Below are 17,516 nucleotides of genomic sequence, written 5' to 3'. Positions count from 1 at the left end.
CATTGCATAGTAGGCTGAGAAGTGCATTCTGGCTACTAGGTACGACATAGACATATATATATATATATATATATATATATGTCGTACCTAGTAGCCAGAACTCACTTCTCAGCCTACTATTCAAGGCCCGATTTGCCTAATAAGCCAAGTTTTCCTGAATTAATATATTTACTATAATTTTTTTCTTATGAAATAATAAAGCAACCCTTTTCTCTATGTATGAGGTCAATTTTTTTTCATTGGAGTTAAAATTAACGTAGATATATGACCGAACCTAACCAACCCTACCTAACCTAACCTAACCTATATTTATAGGTAAGGTTAGGTTAGGTAGCCAAAAAAAGCTAGGTTAGGTTAGGTTAGGTAGGTTACGTAGACGAAAAAACATTAATTAATGAAAACTTGGCTTATTAGGCAAATCGGGCCTTGAATAGTAGGCTGAGAAGTGCGTTCTGGCTATTAGGTACGACATATATATATATATATATATATATATATATATATATATATATATATATATATATATATATATATATATATATATATATATATATATGACAATAGGCTGTCATATATATATATGACAATAGGCTGTCATATATATATATATATATATATATATATATATATATATATATATATATATATATATATATATATATATATATATATATATATATTATATATATTATATATATATATATATATATATATATATATATATATATATAATATATATATATATATATATATATATATATATATATTACAGGTATATATATATATAATATATGTCATACCTAGTAGCCAGAACGCACTTCTCAGCCTACTATGCAAGGCCCAATTTGCCTAATAAGCCAAGTTTTCATGAATTGATTCTCGACTAATTAACCTACCTAACCTAACTTTTTCGGCTACCTAACCTAACCTATAAAGATAGGTTAGGTTAGGTAGGGTTGGTTAGGTTCGGTCATATATCTACGTTAATTTTAACTCCAATAAAAAAAAATTGACCTCATACATAATGAAATGGGTAGCTTTATCATTTCATAAGAAAAAATTAGAGAAAATATATTATTTCAGGAAGTAATATTATTAATAGAGAAAAATTATTATTAGCTAACACAAATTTTCGTGTTAGCGAAAATAACACGAATAAGAAACATAAGAGAAAATTTGTGTTAGAATTATTACTGTAATCTTACTTTTTCGGTCATATTTAATAATATATATATATATATAAAGCAGTGATGAAAGTAGAAGAATTCCAAATGAAATCAGTATAAAAGACCTTTGCTGTTAACCCTTAAACTGCGCATGGCGTATATATACGCCCTGAGTAACATGTCCCATGGTGCGCATGGCGTATATATACGCCATAGGGTGCCAAGTCTGATTCAAATGGCCCGCGGCTACACGGGGTTCACAGTAGCTTCCTCAGGGCTCTTGTAAACAGATGCCATTTTAAAAAAAAATCGTGGGCAATATTCTCAGGTGTGAGAGGCACAGTACTGTTGGAGCAACCAAGGCCGGCGCACGCAGCATGAGCGAACAGCATTGATGTTCAGCTTGTGACCACAGCATCGCCGAAAAATGTCAAAATAAATATATAATTGTTATTATTTAGCGATGACAATATTACAGATGACCAATGACTGTGATATAAATAACCAGGGTTGTGATAATAGCAGGATTGTTGTAATAATTAGCGCTGTGAGAGGAGTGATGCTGAGAGACGGAGGGAGACAGCATCGTTTACTGACTGTGTGGCCACCTGTTATTGTTTGCATTCACTATACCAGGTCAGTGGTTCTCTATGGTGAACACAAATGTAGATACTTATATATAATGTGTGTATTAGTGTAATAACAGCAAAAGGATTATGCTGGGAGGAGCCATATGGGTGACAGAGGTGACGTCGTCTGCACGATTTGTCTAGCTGTTTAGAGGGTGGCCACTATGCTCTTTGGGCGCACTACAAGCTTAGGTGTACAGTTACGGTGCATAAAACATGTAGATATTTATATATAATATGTGTATATAGGGTAATAACACTGCAAAAGGTATTGTTGGGGGAGAAAGTTTAGTGCGTGTGACCTTGAAAGAGTGAGGGAGCCGCCAGCCGCCATTTGTGTATAGCGACGACTCTTAGTGCCTGAACTAACTATATCAGCTTAGCTGTACAGTTGTGGTGAACAAAATATATACATACTTATATATAACGTCTGTATATAGTGTAATAACACCACAAATGGTATTGTTGGGGGAGAAAGTTTAGTGCGTGTGACGTTGAATGAGTGAGGGAGCCGCCAGCCGCCATCTGTGTATAGCGACGACTCTTAGTGCCTGAACTAACTATATCAGCTTAGCTGTACAGTTGTGGTGAACAAAATATACACATACTTATATATAACGTCTGTACATAGTGTAATAACACAACAAATGGTATTGTTGGGGGAGAAAGTTTAGTGCGTGTGTTGAGGGAGTGGCAGCGAGTGGCTGGCTGGTGTGTGGCGGTAACTCCTCGTTGCTTTTCGACTCTCAATACCAACTTAGTGGTTCGTTATGGTGACCAAAACATGCCAATACTTACATATAACCTGTGTATAGAGTGTAATAGCAGCAAAACTATTTGTTTATTGTTTTATTAACATAATAATTGAATCACTAATATGCACATCACACTTTTGAGTATAGCGATTATTAACCACCTTTATTATATAAATATATTACAATACACACTATTGAATAATAGTACTGCAAAAAAACTAAGAAAAAATCAATCGGAGACATTGAAACAATTAGGTAATAATATCTTTGTGGCAACTCCCATCTGTCAACGCGGGTGACGCTGACCGGGTCTGACGACCGCTCTGTCAACGCCCACTTTTTGCCAGACTTCCTCGGTCAATTGCGCCCAAAATATGTCACCTACGATTTTTTTGTTATTTTTTCCGTGCTCAGGGGACACAAATTAACATGTTTAGAAGACGAAAAAAAAATTTTGAATTTTTTTTTTTCTTGCGCACAGGGGTGTAAATGTCCATATGACCCCTGAGCAGTGTAAGGGTTAACAAAAAGGGAAACAAAATAAAGGTGTGACACATTCATGGACATAGAAAAGTCTATAACGAATAGAATGAAATACAGTATGAAACGTTTTGAAAAAAGTCATGAGTCAGTTAGCATTAACAAAACCATTATACTGTATATAAGAATAGAGGAAACTACAGGTCCATTGTTCTATGGAGGGCAGGTCCTATTTACATAAAAAACAAACTCCCTCGTACATATTCAGTATGTTTAAACAACATCTGAAACTATTGTGCAATCCCACAAATGTTATGTTGCCAAATAATTTTCTTTTTAAATCAAGAACCCTGTTTCCAAACCAAAATTTACCCAGATCTTTTAATTTTTTAATATTAATTTGTATACATTAATTTTTTTATTTTTTTTTTTTGTGTCAAATATTTATATTTGGTACTTTGTTAAATCTTAAAGCTCACGATATTCATGCATGTTTGCCCATGCACAAGAAAACCAGCGTTGAATGTAATGAAACGCCATTTTTGGGGCGAGTCCCGGAGGCTACCAGAGCTATCCAGGCTGATAAGGATATCCCTACCTATTTGCATCAGTCGATGTGGGTGGAGTTCTAGGTCTACCGGGGACCACAAGCCAGAATCTGGCCCCTTCAGGTTCTGAGGGGGCTAGGTTCAGAAGCTGTCTGACATCCAACATATCTTGAGATTATCTTGAGATGATTTCGGGGCTTTAGTGTCCCCGCGGCCCGATCCTCGACCAGGCCTCCACCCCCAGGAAGCAGCCCGTGACAGCTGACTAACACCCAGGTACCTATTTTACTGCTAGGTAGCAGGGGCATAGGGTGAAAGAAACTCTGCCCATTGTTTCTCGCCAGCGCCTGGGATCGAACCCAGGACCACAGGATCACAAGTCCAGCGTGCTGTCCGATCGGCCGACCGGCCCATAAGACCCAGTCAAGACCGAATCCGAGAGGGAACCAGGTGGGACTTCTGTCATTTCACCAAGAACCCGAACCCAGCAAGCCGGGAAAGAACCAAATCCCTGGCAAGCTGATATACAGACTGGCAGGGAACCCAAACCAGCCAGTCGTCGAGGTAGGCCAGAAACCAAACACCCAAAAGAAGCAAGCGGGTCACCACGACCCGAGTAAAGCATGTGGAAACGTGAGGGCGCCAGATTCAAGCCGATTGGAAGGCAATGAAAGCAGTAACCTTGACATCCACAACAAAACTGAGCAAGTCCCTGAATCTCGGATGAACCAGAATGTGCCAATACACCATCCAAGAACCCGGCTCCAACAGAAGACAGACCTGAGACAGTAGTCATCCAAAAGGATGGCCAATAAACCTAAGGGTTCAGATGGGATAAGTCCAGAACTGAACCAGAGGTCCGCACAATCTCATTTCAGGACTGGAAACAGGCGGGAACCCACCTGAGGGGCGAGGTCATTTCGACCATGCCCAAGCGAACCCACTCTGAGACGACTCGATGGACCGCAGAAGAGGCCTGCCCCACCAGCCCCCGTCCCCCCCGAAGGAGTAGTAGTCACCCAACCTGGTTGATACCTGGTTGTTGGGGTTCTGGAAGTTCATCTACTCCCGAAGCCTGCCCTGAGGCCAGGCTTGACTTGTGAGAGTGGTCCACTAGGCTGTTGCTTGCAGCGGCCTGCAGGCGCACATATCCACACACATCAAAACACAAAAATGGAATCAGTATAGGAAGAGGCCAAACCCCCAAACATACCAGCGATACAAAGATGCGAGAAACAACTATACAGCAGTAAGGAGAGAGGCAGAAAGAAATTTTGAAAAAGGGATAGCAGATAAATGTAAAACAGAACCTGGGCCTATTCTACAAATTTATAAACAACAAATTGCAGGTAAAGGATAATATCCAGAGGTTGAAAATGGGAAACAGATTCACGGAAAATGAAAAGGAAATGTGTGAAACATTAAATGAAAAGTTCCAAAGTGTGTTTGTACAAAATGAAATATTCAGAGAACCAGACACAATAAGAATTCCAGAGAACAACATAGAGCGGATAGAGGTGTCTAGAGATAAAGTGGAAAATATGCTAAAGGAGCTCGGGAAGAACAAAGCAGCTGGCCCAGATGGCGTTTCACCATGGGTTCTGAGAGAATGTGCATCTGAGCTCAGCATTCCACTTCACCTGATCTTTCAGGCATCCCTGTGTACAGGAATCGTAGCAGACGTGTGGAAACAGGCTAACATAGTTCCAATCTACAAAAGTGGCAGCAGGGAAGACCCCCTCAATTATAGACCTGTATCATTGACAAGTGTAATAGTGAAAGTATTGGAAAAGCTAATCAAAACTAAATGGGTAGAACACCTGGAGAGAAATGATATAATATCAGACAGACAGTATGGTTTTCGATCTGGAAGATCCTGTGTATCGAATTTACTCAGTTTCTATGATCGAGCCACAGAGATATTACAGGAAAGAGATGGTTGGGTTGACTGCATCTATCTGGACCTAAAAAAGGCTTTCGACAGAGTTCCACATAAGAGGTTGTTCTGGAAACTGGAAAATATTGGAGGGGTGACAGGTAAGCTTCTATCATGGATGAAAAATTTTCTGACCTGATAGAAAAATGAGGGCAGTAATCAGAGGCAATGTATCGGAATGGAGAAATGTCACAAGTGGAGTACCACAGGGTTCAGTTCTTGCACCAGTGATGTTTATAGTGTACATAAATGATCTACCAGTTGGTATACAGAATTATATGAACATGTTTGCTGATGATGCTAAGATAATAGGAAGGATAAGAAATTTAGACTGATTGTCATGCCCTTCAAGAAGACCTGGACAAAATAAGTATATGGAGCACCACCTGGCAAATGGAATTTAATGTTAATAAATGTCATGTTATGGAATGTGGAATAGGAGAACATAGACCCCATACAACCTATATATTATGTGAGAAATCTTTAAAGAATTTTGATAAAGAAAGAGATCTAGGGGTGGTTCTAGATAGAAAACTATCCCTTGAGGACCACATAAAGAATATTGTGCAAGGAGCCTATGCGATGCTTTCTAACTTCAGAATTGCATTTAAATACATGGATGGCGATATACTAAAGAAATTGTTCATGACTTTTGTTAGGCCAAAGCTAGAATATGCAGTTGTTGTGTGGTGCCCATATCTTAAGAAGCACATCAACAAACTGGAAAAGGTGCAAAGACATGCTACGAAGTGGCTCCCAGAACTGAAGGGCAAGAGCTACGAGGAGAGGTTGGAAGCATTAAACATGCCAAAACTAGAAGACAGAAGAAAAAGAGGTGATATGATCACTACATACAAAATAGTAACAGGAATTGATAAAATCGATAGGGAAGATTTCCTGAGACCTGGCACTTCAAGAACAAGAGGTCATAGATTTAAACTAGCTAAACACAGATGCCGAAGAAATTCACCTTCGCAAATAGAGTGGTAGACGGTTGGAACAAGTTAAGTGAGAAGGTGGTGGAGGCCAAGACCGTCAGTAGTTTCAAAGCGTTATATGACAAAGAGTGCTGGGAAGACGGGACACCACGAGCGTAGCTCTCATCCTGTAACTACACTTAGGTAATTACACTTAGGTAATTACATCAACTTCAAGAACAAGAGATCATAGATATAAACTAGCTAAACACAGATGCCGAAGAAGTTTAAGAAAATTCACCTTCACAAACAGAGTGGTAGACGGTTGGAACAAGTTAAGTGAGGTGGAGGTAGAAGCCAAGACCGTCAGTAGTTTCAAAGTGTTATCTGACAAAGAGTGTTGGGAAGACGGGACACCACGAGCGTAGCTCTCATCCTGTAACTACACTTAGGTAATTACACTTAAGTAATTACAGCCTGGTTGGTCCGGCACTCCTTGGAGGAAACAATCTAGTTTCCCCTTGAAGATGTCCAAGATTGTTCTGGCAATATTTCTTACGCTCGCTGGGAAGGTGTTGAACAACCGCGGACCTCTGATGTTTATACAGTGTTCTCTGATTGTGCCTATGGCATCTCTGCTCTTCACTGGTTCTATTCTGCATTTTCTTCCATATCGTTCACTCCAGTACGTTGTTATTTTACTGCGGACCTCTGATGTTTATACAGTGTTCTCTGATTGTGCCTATGGCATCTCTGCTCTTCACTGGTTCTATTCTGCATTTTCTTCCATATCGTTCACTCCAGTACGTTGTTATTTTACTGTGTAGATTTGGTACTTGGCCCTCCAGTATCTTCCAGGTGTATATTATTTGATATCTCTCTCGTCTTCTTTCTAGTGAGTACATTTGGAGGGCTTCGAGACGATCCCAATAATTTAGGTGCTTTATTGCGTCTATGCGTGCCGTATATGTTCTCTGTATTCCCTCTATTTCAGCAATCTCTCCTGCTCTGAAGGGGGAAGTGAGTACTGAGCAGTACTCAAGACGGGACAACACAAGTGACTTGAAGAGTACAACCATTGTGATGGGATCCCTGGATTTGAAAGTTCTCGTAATCCATCCTATCATTTTTCTGGCTGTCGCAATATTTGCTTGGTTATGCTCCTTAAACGTTAGGTCGTCAGACATTATTATTCCCAAATCCTTTACATGCTGTTTTCCTACTATGGGTACATTTGATTGTGTTTTGTACTCTGTATTATGTTTAAGGTCCTCATTTTTACCATACCTGAGTACCTGGAATTTATCACTGTTAAACATGTTATTTTCTGATGCCCAGTCAAAAACTTTATTAATATCAGCTTGAAGTTTTTCAATGTCTTCAGCCGAGGTAATTTTCATACTGATTTTTGTGTCATCTGCAAAGGATGATACGAAGCTGTGACTTGTATTTTTGTCTATATCTGATATGAGAATAAGGAAAAGCAGCGGTGCAAGGACTGTACCCTGAGGTACAGAGCTTTTAACTGCACTTGTACTAGATTTTATATGGTTGACCGTTACTCGCCGAGTCCTGTTTGACAGAAAACTGAGTATCCAGTGTCCTACTTTACCGGTTATTCCCATTGACTTCATTTTGTGTTCTATCACGCCATGGTCACATTTATCGAAAGCCTTTGCGAAGTCCGTGTAAATCACATCAGAATTCTGTTTTTCTTCTAATGCCTCAGTGACTTTGTCATGGTGCTCAAGTAGCTGTGAGAGGCACGATCTCCCCGCTCGAAATCCATGTTGGCCTGGGTTGTGAAGGTCATTGGTCTCCATGAATTTGGTGACCTGACTCCTAATCACTCTCTCAAATACTTTTATGATGTGCGATGTTAGTGCAACTGGTCTATAATTCTTTGCCAATGCTTTGCTCCTTCCCTTGTGTAGAGGGGCTATGTCTGCTACTTTAAGTGCATCTGGTATCTCCCCTGTGTCCAAGCTCTTCCTCCACACTATACCGAGTTCCTGTGCTACCGGCACTTTGCATTTCTTTATAAATATTGAATTTCATGAGTCTGGACCTGGGGCCGAGTACATGGGCATGTTTTCAATTTCTCTTTCAAAATTTAGTGCGCTCATGTTGATATCAGTTATATTTACAGGGGTTTGAATATCCCGCATAAAGAAATTGTCTGGATATTCCACTTTCATGTTGTTTATTGGAGTGCTAAACATGTCCTCATACTGCTTTTTTAGGATTTCACTAATTTCTTTGTCATCCTCCGTGTATGAACCTTCACTTGTACGAATAGGTCCAATACTGGCAGTGGTTTTTGCTTTTGATTTCGCATATGAGAAGAAATATTTTGGATTTTTCTTTATTTCCTGAATTGCTTTCTGTTCTAACTGCTTTTCTTCAGTTTCATGTGTGTGTTTCAATTTCCGCTCGATTTCTTCAATCTCCCTATTTAAATTATTCCTTCTTTGACGGGAAATTCGTGTCTGCATAAGCAGTTCCGTTATTTTTTTCCTGCGTTTATACTGTCGTCTGCGTTCTTTCTACGTTAGATCTCTTTCTGGCTTTCCTCAAAGGAACATGTTTCAGACAGACTTCATACGCTTCCGAAGTCAGTTTTTCTATTCCTTCTGTAGGACTTGTATTACTTAGAACAGTTTCCCATGGAATGTTTGTAAGTTCCCCGTTTATTATCTCCCAGTCTATCCTTTTATTATTAAAATTGAATTTACTGAATAGCCCCTCTCGCTTTATCAACGTTTTAGGTCTATTCTGAGTATTGATGGTCGTTTGCACTTCAATGAGCTTGTGATCTGAGTATGTGGTATCTGATATCGTAATGTCTCTGATAATGTCTTCATTGTTCGTAAAGACCAGATCTAGAATATTTTCATTTCTCGTTAGCTCCGATATCTGCTGATTGAGTGAAAATTTGTCACAGAATCTAAGTAGTTCTCTAATATGTGGTTGTTTAGGTCCCGATAGATTTCCTGGTATAATATTATTGTTTGCTATTTTCCACCTGTAACTAGGCAAGTTGAAGTCACCTAGGAAGATAATATCAGGTATCGGGTTCTCCAAATTATCAAGGCTATTCTCTATTTTGTTTATCTGTTCTGTGAATTCCTCAGCCGTTGCATCTGGCGGTTTGTATATTAGAATAATCACTAAATTTATTTTCTCTATTTTTAATCCCAGTACAGTGGTACCTCGGAATGCGATTGTCCCTGTATGCGAGGTTTTCGGAAGGCGAGGTGTATTTACTCCAAAAATTTGTCTCAGAAGGCGAGGGTTACTTCGGGAGGCGAGTTTGGACGCGAGTTTGTTGATACGCGTACAGCCGACCTAGCGCGTTCGTCGCCCCTCCGCCCCTCAGTTTATTATTGTCTCGCGCTCAGTGACTACCCCCACATCAATTCTTCTCGCGGATTTTCAGTGTTTTGTTGGATTTTTGGTGATTTGTCTATACAATTTGTTATTATATATCTCACCATGGGTCCCAAGAAAGCCAGTGGTATGGATAAAGGCCAGAAAGCTCATGTGAGGATGACAATAGAGGAGAAACAAGAGATCATTCGGAAGCATGAGAACGGTACACGTGTTGTTGAACTTTGTAGGCAGTACAACAAAGCCACATTAACAATATGCACTATACTTAAGAAGAAAAATAAGATTATGGGTGCTAAAGTGGCAAAAGGAGTAAGAACATTAACGGCACAAAGACCACAAATACTTGAAGAAGTGGAAAAGTTGTTATTAATTTGGATACACGACAAGGAGTTGAGGGGTGATAGTGTTTCGGAGGCCATTATTTGTGAGAAAGCCAGGGTGTTGCACGAAGACCTTCTAAAGAATACCCCTGCAACGAGTGATGCAGATAAGAAAGAGTTTAAGGCAAGCAGGGGATGGTTTGAAAAATTTAGAAAGAGAAGTGGTATCCATAGTGTTACAAGGCATGGGGTTATGTGATGTGATTATGGAAGGGGACTCCCCTTCCAAACAGTAACTCCTCTCCTCCTCCCCCCTCCTCGCCATCTTCCATACGCCTACAGCACTCGACAGCAAGGTAAGTAATAACTGGAACACAGTTTTGTAGGTTTATTTAGATGAATTAGGTAAATTAGGTATAAAAATTTAGTTTGATGTGGGGTTTTTGGGGTAGTCAGGAACGGATTAATTCATTTCCCTTTAATTCTTATGGGGAAATTAACTTCGGAATGCGAGTTTTCGGAAGGCGAGGCGTCTCCAGGAACGGATTAAACTCTTATTCTGAGGTATGCCTGTACCTCTACCACCTCATTTGTAACGTTTAGGAGCTCCGAGCATACAAGGTCTTCCCTAATATACAGACCCACTCCTCCATGTGACCTAATTTTCCTATCACACCTGTATAGGTTATATCCTGGAATCCAGATCTCACTGTCCAACAATTTCCCTGCATGGGTTTCTGTGAAAGCTCCAAATACTGCATTTGACTCCGTGAGGAGGCCATTTATGAACTGTACTTTGTTGTTTGTTCTTGTTTTCAGTCCTTGTATGTTGGCAAAGATGAATGAGGTTACTCTATTAGCGATAGTTTGAATGGGAGACTTTTTCGGCAAGCCCATTATGCGTGGACATAATGAGTTTGTTCTGACCAGTACTGATTGTTGTAGGGCAGTTGCCTGTCGTAGTTGTAATTCCCTTTCGGTGTGTAATTGTATCTGTAATTCTGGAATGCAAGTGGATCTGGCATCCAGTTCCATACACTCTCCATGCTGCTGCTTTTGAATTCTCTGTCGGTCTGGTATAAAAAATTTATATAGTTTCCTCCAAATTCATTATCCTGCTTGCCACTCTTTATGTAGCGTTTCGTGCCTTTCACGTGAAAGTGTGGGCAGCTGAGGTCATAGCATTTTCTGTCCTCCAGTGAGGTTTGGCACATGTCAGGATGGAAAAACCTACATATTGATCCAAATCGACACTCACCTTTCCTAAGCATATTTAAAAAAATTTTGGGATGTTGGTAACTGCATTCTAATCCTTTCTTATTACCAGCATATCTATGTCTGCATATGCCCTTTGCATAAAATTTGCACAAGTCTGTCCTGTTCTGAATTGCTCTATCGGGAACCGTCGTAGTGTCTGTACCTATCGAGCTGTCAGTGCTGTATGTTACACTTTCTAGTTTACTGTCATCTACTACTGAGTCAGAGTTTACAACTTCCTGAGTTTCAGCCTCAGTTTCATCCCTGACTATAGCCTCCGCCCCTTGTATACTAGAATTGTTGTTGTTCCTTTCCCACTCCTTCTGGATGGCTGGTAGGCTTCCAATGAATGATGTTTTCCGATCATGCGTCATGTTATCTAGAAAGTTTTTTAGGATATTCCAAGCTGGCAGGTCATTTTTACACACCCAGAGCAAGTGGCCAGCTCTCAGTGCCATAGTGTTACTCACTCCTGTACAAGCCGAATGGAATCTAGTCTTACAGATATAACATTCAATTCCCGTTGCCTTCGTCTTTAAGGAGTTGTTACAGTGGCCACAAATTTGTTTATTTACTCCCATTTTGCCTTGTTTTGTTGTATATATATATATATATCTATATATTTATAATATTATATGAATACCGTATATTTGTAACAATATATATGTTTATTTGTTCTACTGTATGGTCAGTACTTATCGCACGGTCGAGGGTGAGGGTCTCAGAGGCTGTACAGTTGACATGTTGTTGTCCCAGGCCGCGGCTGGAGGCCCTCAGTTGCCAGTTACTTGGGTTATAACACTGATATATTAATTCGCTTGTATTACAATAAGGGATTTTCTGCTTTATTTCAGACTTGCAATAGTATTCACTTTCTCTATTACTAATTTCTCGATCCACATTCCCCTATTACACTTGTTGGAAACCAATTTGCTAGTAAGCACACACACACACAGTGGGCACACGGAACGTGGGCCTATGGGGTGGGTTCTGGCACCACGAGGTGGACTCCACAAAATTCACTTGTTATTTCCTTAAAGCACGAAAGTCGGATGTCAATCACTATGGTATATTGTTTAATAAGTTGAGATGCACTTTATGAGTTATCTGACTGTGTTTAGTTCCTGTATCACTGAAATATCCTGAGATATGTGTTGTTTTTCACAGAGCTCGTGTTCTCGTGTGCTTCCCCTCCCCACACGCTACGAACCTTCGATCTACAGATCCTGTTTGACCACCAAATTCCCCGTGCCCGAACGTCCTCCCAGGACACAGTACCAAAGACGGCGGCCAGAACCGCGAACTGGCGGACATCATGGGCACGGAGATAGACCGCAGGCCGGAGAGCCTGAAGAACCCCGCAGACGACGTAGGAGACCTGCACCCTCTAACAGGGAAGAAGGGAACCGGAGCAACCCAAAATGCTTGCCCGGTTGGGCAAGTAGCCCAACAGGCTATTCCAATCCGGCATCCCGGACCAGAACGGAAGGAAAACGAGCAGTGCCGAGGCACAGTGCGGAGAGAAGAGACATGAACAAATGAACGAGAAGGCCAAAAACCCAAAAGCCGCCCAGAATAGGACCCACAAGCCCTAGAAAGGACCTGAGGGAAGCCCCACCGAACTACGACAGATGTACCAGTAAAACGGGAAGGAGCAAAACTGTCCCAAACCTTCGAGAACAGAGAAGCAAGCACAAAGGACGAAGGCACAGAAAAACCCAGTCACACCCAAGACCAAAGGTCATGCAGAACCCCAAGAAAAGGGGGGGCATGACGGAGAATTCCCGTCCCAGGAAAAGGGGGCGAAGAACGTAGAAAAGTACCCACCGACAGGACGGAAACAACAGGCATAATGGACAAGGAACTAGCCCGGGGAGGAGCCGATGCCCAAATACTCATGTGGAGAGGGGGGGAAGGAAAAACCCCCACTCCACAAAACCGCAAGCCCCGCCCAGAGGGGTAGAAAAACCCCGGCGGGGACCAACAGGGCCTGAGGCCCCCCACGTCAGCCCCATCTCAGCTCCGGGAACCCACCCGGCAGGCCCCGGGGCCGAGCTGTCCCCCCGAAGCCCCAGCCTCAAGAAAACCGGGGCAGCATTGAAAAGCACTAAGGAAGGGAGCCCACTGGCAGACTCTTACAACACAGCTGGAGGAAACAGGCTCGAATGCCCCCGTCGCTACCCCAGGAGGGAAGTCCCCGAGACCAACCGAGTCTCAAAACCATGGAAGCCCCGCCCCGACCCCGAACCCATAGACAGGAAAGACCCGGATGTAGGGAGGAAGGTGGGGGGACCCGACAAGATCACAACGAAAACAGGGCAGCCTCGGGGCTTCCAGGGAGCATACAACTAGCGCATTGGCACTGAAACCCAATGTGCAACGCCCGTGCAGCCTGCACCCACATAGTCAGAATAAGATTGGGTAACCGAGTCACAAACAAGCAGCAAAACTTGCAGGACCCCGGGCCGAAGGTGTCACTGACCCCACAGACTGCAGACGGAGGCAAAACCATGAGAATCGCCCTGAGACAAGGGGACAGAGCAACCCTCGAACTCGCACAAAGCGAGGGGACAACACCGGGGCCACATCTATCGGGCCCACACTCCTCCTAGGGGTTCCCCAGGGTCCCGAGCGTTTACTATAAGAGGACTCGCGCTCAGGTAATCCCAAGAAGGGTACTGCTAACCGGTGCCCATGGCTACTAAACAACATTCTAAGAGCTGAACTGCTGGAATGTGTACACTCATGGGGAGCTAGCAGGGGAACTACCGGAAGAAGGAAGAGAACTCGACACAAAGGGGAAGAGAACCAAAGGCAGAGCCCCCACCAGGCAGACAAACAAAAAGAAAAAAAACCCGCAAGAGGATAGCGTACCCAGGCGGAACAGAGCCGGCCACTATGATTGGTGAAAACAAGCTGCACAGTACCCTGCGCCCCGCCAGTGCAAACTGCCCCTTACCCTAAGGCAAACATGGGAGACAGAACCCCCCTAGCACACAAAGGGCGGCCGAAAACCGAGCAGCAAACGGCCTAGCAGAAGCAGGACCCAAGGAACTTGTGGAAGGTAACCCCAAGCCCCAAGGGCAGTACTTACAAGGCACCTAGGGAAGGGGAACCCTAAGCGCATGCAGCCTGAGTACTGGAGACTCACTCCGGGCTCACGCACCACCTAGAAGACAGACACCACACTCTAGGTGCAGTCCTGAAACAACCACTGGAGCCAGAGCACACAACCGGTGCCACTAGCATCAGCTGAAGAACTGGGGTGTGGATCGCCGGCGCGGTAGGTCTGGGACTCCCCCTTCCCCCTTTCGGGGAGGGGGGCTGCGCAGACAGCAGCGCGACGACGAATGACGTCATACTAGTTTGCTCGTTTTTGTTTGGGGAGTTCTATCCACTCGTTCGACTTTTGGTTGCAATTTTCAACAGAATAGGGGTTTGTTTTGGGATGCCTACCTTTCTAGGTGCCTAACCCAGTCGATGGCAGACATAGAATGCTTCCAACCGCACGGGGGGTTTCTATAGGCCATTGCTCCCCTTGCCTCTCTGAGGGGGGCCAGGTTCTGGCTCGTGCTCCCCGGTAGGCCCATAAGAACTCTGTACACATGACTGATGACAGTCTGACATTAGCATATCAGCCTGGTAAGCTCCGGGGAGCCGTAGGGGCTCCCCCCAGAAAAATAGTGTATGTGACATACTTTAGCCGCAATGGAGCTGGGAAGTTGAGCAAAATATGGGCTCTGATCGATGGAGCGCTCAAAGTCACTAGGCCCAGCCACCCCATAAGGCGGCAGTTGCAGCAAATATAATGTTTCACAATTATTTTTGTTTCTCCTTCATTTCTTTAGTTTTTTGCTGTAGTGTGTAATAATGATTCAAGTGTGTAATTTGTGGAATTTACATACAGTAGTTCAATGTATGGAATATCGCTAGGCTGAAAATTTTGGGTTACCTTACCTTGAGGTGCTTCCGGGGCTTAGCGTCCCCGCGACCCGGTCGTCGAGCAGGCCTCCATGAGCCCGACCTGGGGCTCATATATTTGACATGTATATTATATTCTACGCTCAATCAAAGTGTTTTTGCTGTTATTGCACTATATGCACATATTGTATATACCTATCTACATGTGTGTTCAACCATAACAAATCACTAAGTTGGTATAGTGAGCCCAAAACAACAAGAATGGCTGCAACACAGCAGCCAGCAGTCTGTTGGCTGACTCCCTCCCACCTTCAACACCCACTGACCAGCATTTTAACTCCCACCATACTGTTATTATTTTATTACACTATATACACACAATATAAATAAGTATATACATGTTTTATTCACCATAATTGTACCACTAGGCTGGTATGATGAGTTCAGGCAATAGGAAAGGTTGCCCCATACACACTCAGCCGATGGCTGCCTCCCTCACCGGTTCGAGGCCAGACACACTAATATTAATCCCTACAACAATACTGTTTGTGGTGTTATTACACTATATACACACATTTTATATAAGTATCTACATGTTTTATTCACCATAGCTGTACAACTAAGCTGGTATAATGTCCAAACAGCATAGTGGCCAATGCACGACAAGTCACACAGCAGGTAACAGACTACAGCCTCACCCACTCCCTCACCAAAATGGTTCCTCCCAACAAACTACTTTTGCTGTTATTACACTCTCTTCACACACATTATATAAAAGCATCTATATTTGTCTTCACCATAGCAAACCACTAAGCTGGTATCGTGATTCCAGATAATATTATGTTGCCACACACCAGCCAGCAGACAATGCTATCTCCCTCCCTCACCAACAATACTCCTCCTTCTCCAACATCGTTAATTCTCACCACAATCCTGCTATTATCAGAATTCTGGTAACTAAATCATGTAAATGAATACATTAATAATTTTTCACATTATTATTTTGTAATGAAGGAGTCATTTAAAGAATTTTAGATAGACGAAATAATGGCAGTGTACTGTGGCTAATGCTGTGAAAATCTTGAGCAGCATTTATTCACTGATATCTGAACATTGTACACAATCTTTATCACAGTCACGCTCTTCTGTTATACGATCATGGCTAAATAATACCAGATACATATATACATAAATTTTTTAGGCGATGCTGTGATCACAAACTGAACAGCAGTGCTCTAAGCTCATGCTGTGTGCCCCAGCCTTGGTTGCTCTCTCAGTACTGAGGCCTTCACACCCGGGAATGTTGCCCACAATAAAAAAAAAAAAAAAAAAAAAAAAAGTGTTTACTCGAGTCCTGAGGAAGCTGATGTGAACCCCGTGTAGCTGCAGGAGTTTTGAATGATACGCTATACAGTACCTATAAGATCCCTGAGGCGCGTTGCACACCACCGTCAAGATCCTCAAGGCGCATTGCACAGTGCAGTGGTTAAACAGTAGTTATAGAATTGTCTCTAAATTCATGTATCTTTTCGCACCCCATCACATAGTGATGGAGGATGTAACTTTGATGATACAGTTTACATTTGGTAAAGTCTACATAAGCAGATAATGAAAATTCCCAGACACTTGTACCCTCTAGGTTAACTCTTTAACGGCACAAATTGAATATATATAATTTTGGTCTAACTTCCTGCATGGCACACATTGTACATATAAATTTTAAAGTACCACCTATGATTTAACCCTTAACCCTCAAACCGCTAGGGGCCCAAATGGAATTCACACCCACAGGCGCAAAAAAAAAAAAAAATCCAAAAAATTCTTTCGTCTTATAGAAGTGTTCATTTTTGTTCCCTGATCACGGAAAAAATAACAAAAAAATCGTAGGTGGCATATTTTAGCCGAAATAGGGTAGGGAAGTGTGGCAAAAAAGGGGCGTTGGCAGAGCCTTCGCCAGACGAGGTCTGCTCCGCCCAAGCTGTCAGACGGCAGCTGCCACAAATATATTATTACCTAATTATTTCAATGTCTCTGATTGATTTTTTCTTAATTTTTTTGCAGTAATATTATTCCATACAGTGAATTGTGGTATATTTATATTATAAAATGTGTGAACCATCGCTGTACTCAAAATTATGGTGTGCATATTAGTGATTCAATTATGTTCATAAAACAAACAAATAGTTTTGCTGTT

The 17,516-nt window shown here is 42.2% G+C and overlaps 1 protein-coding gene across 1 annotated transcript in view; it reads right to left on the bottom strand.

The window, feature by feature from the left end:
- LOC123758686 (transcription initiation factor IIA subunit 1) overlaps positions 1 to 17,516 on the bottom strand; it is a 74,411-nt gene that overhangs the window by 38,615 nt on the left and 18,280 nt on the right.

Source organism: Procambarus clarkii, chromosome 22 (genome assembly GCF_040958095.1).
Source record: "Procambarus clarkii isolate CNS0578487 chromosome 22, FALCON_Pclarkii_2.0, whole genome shotgun sequence".
Lineage (NCBI taxonomy): Eukaryota > Metazoa > Arthropoda > Malacostraca > Decapoda > Cambaridae > Procambarus > Procambarus clarkii.
Note: the sequence above shows the minus strand (reverse complement) of the source record. Positions and strands in the feature narration are given on the sequence as shown.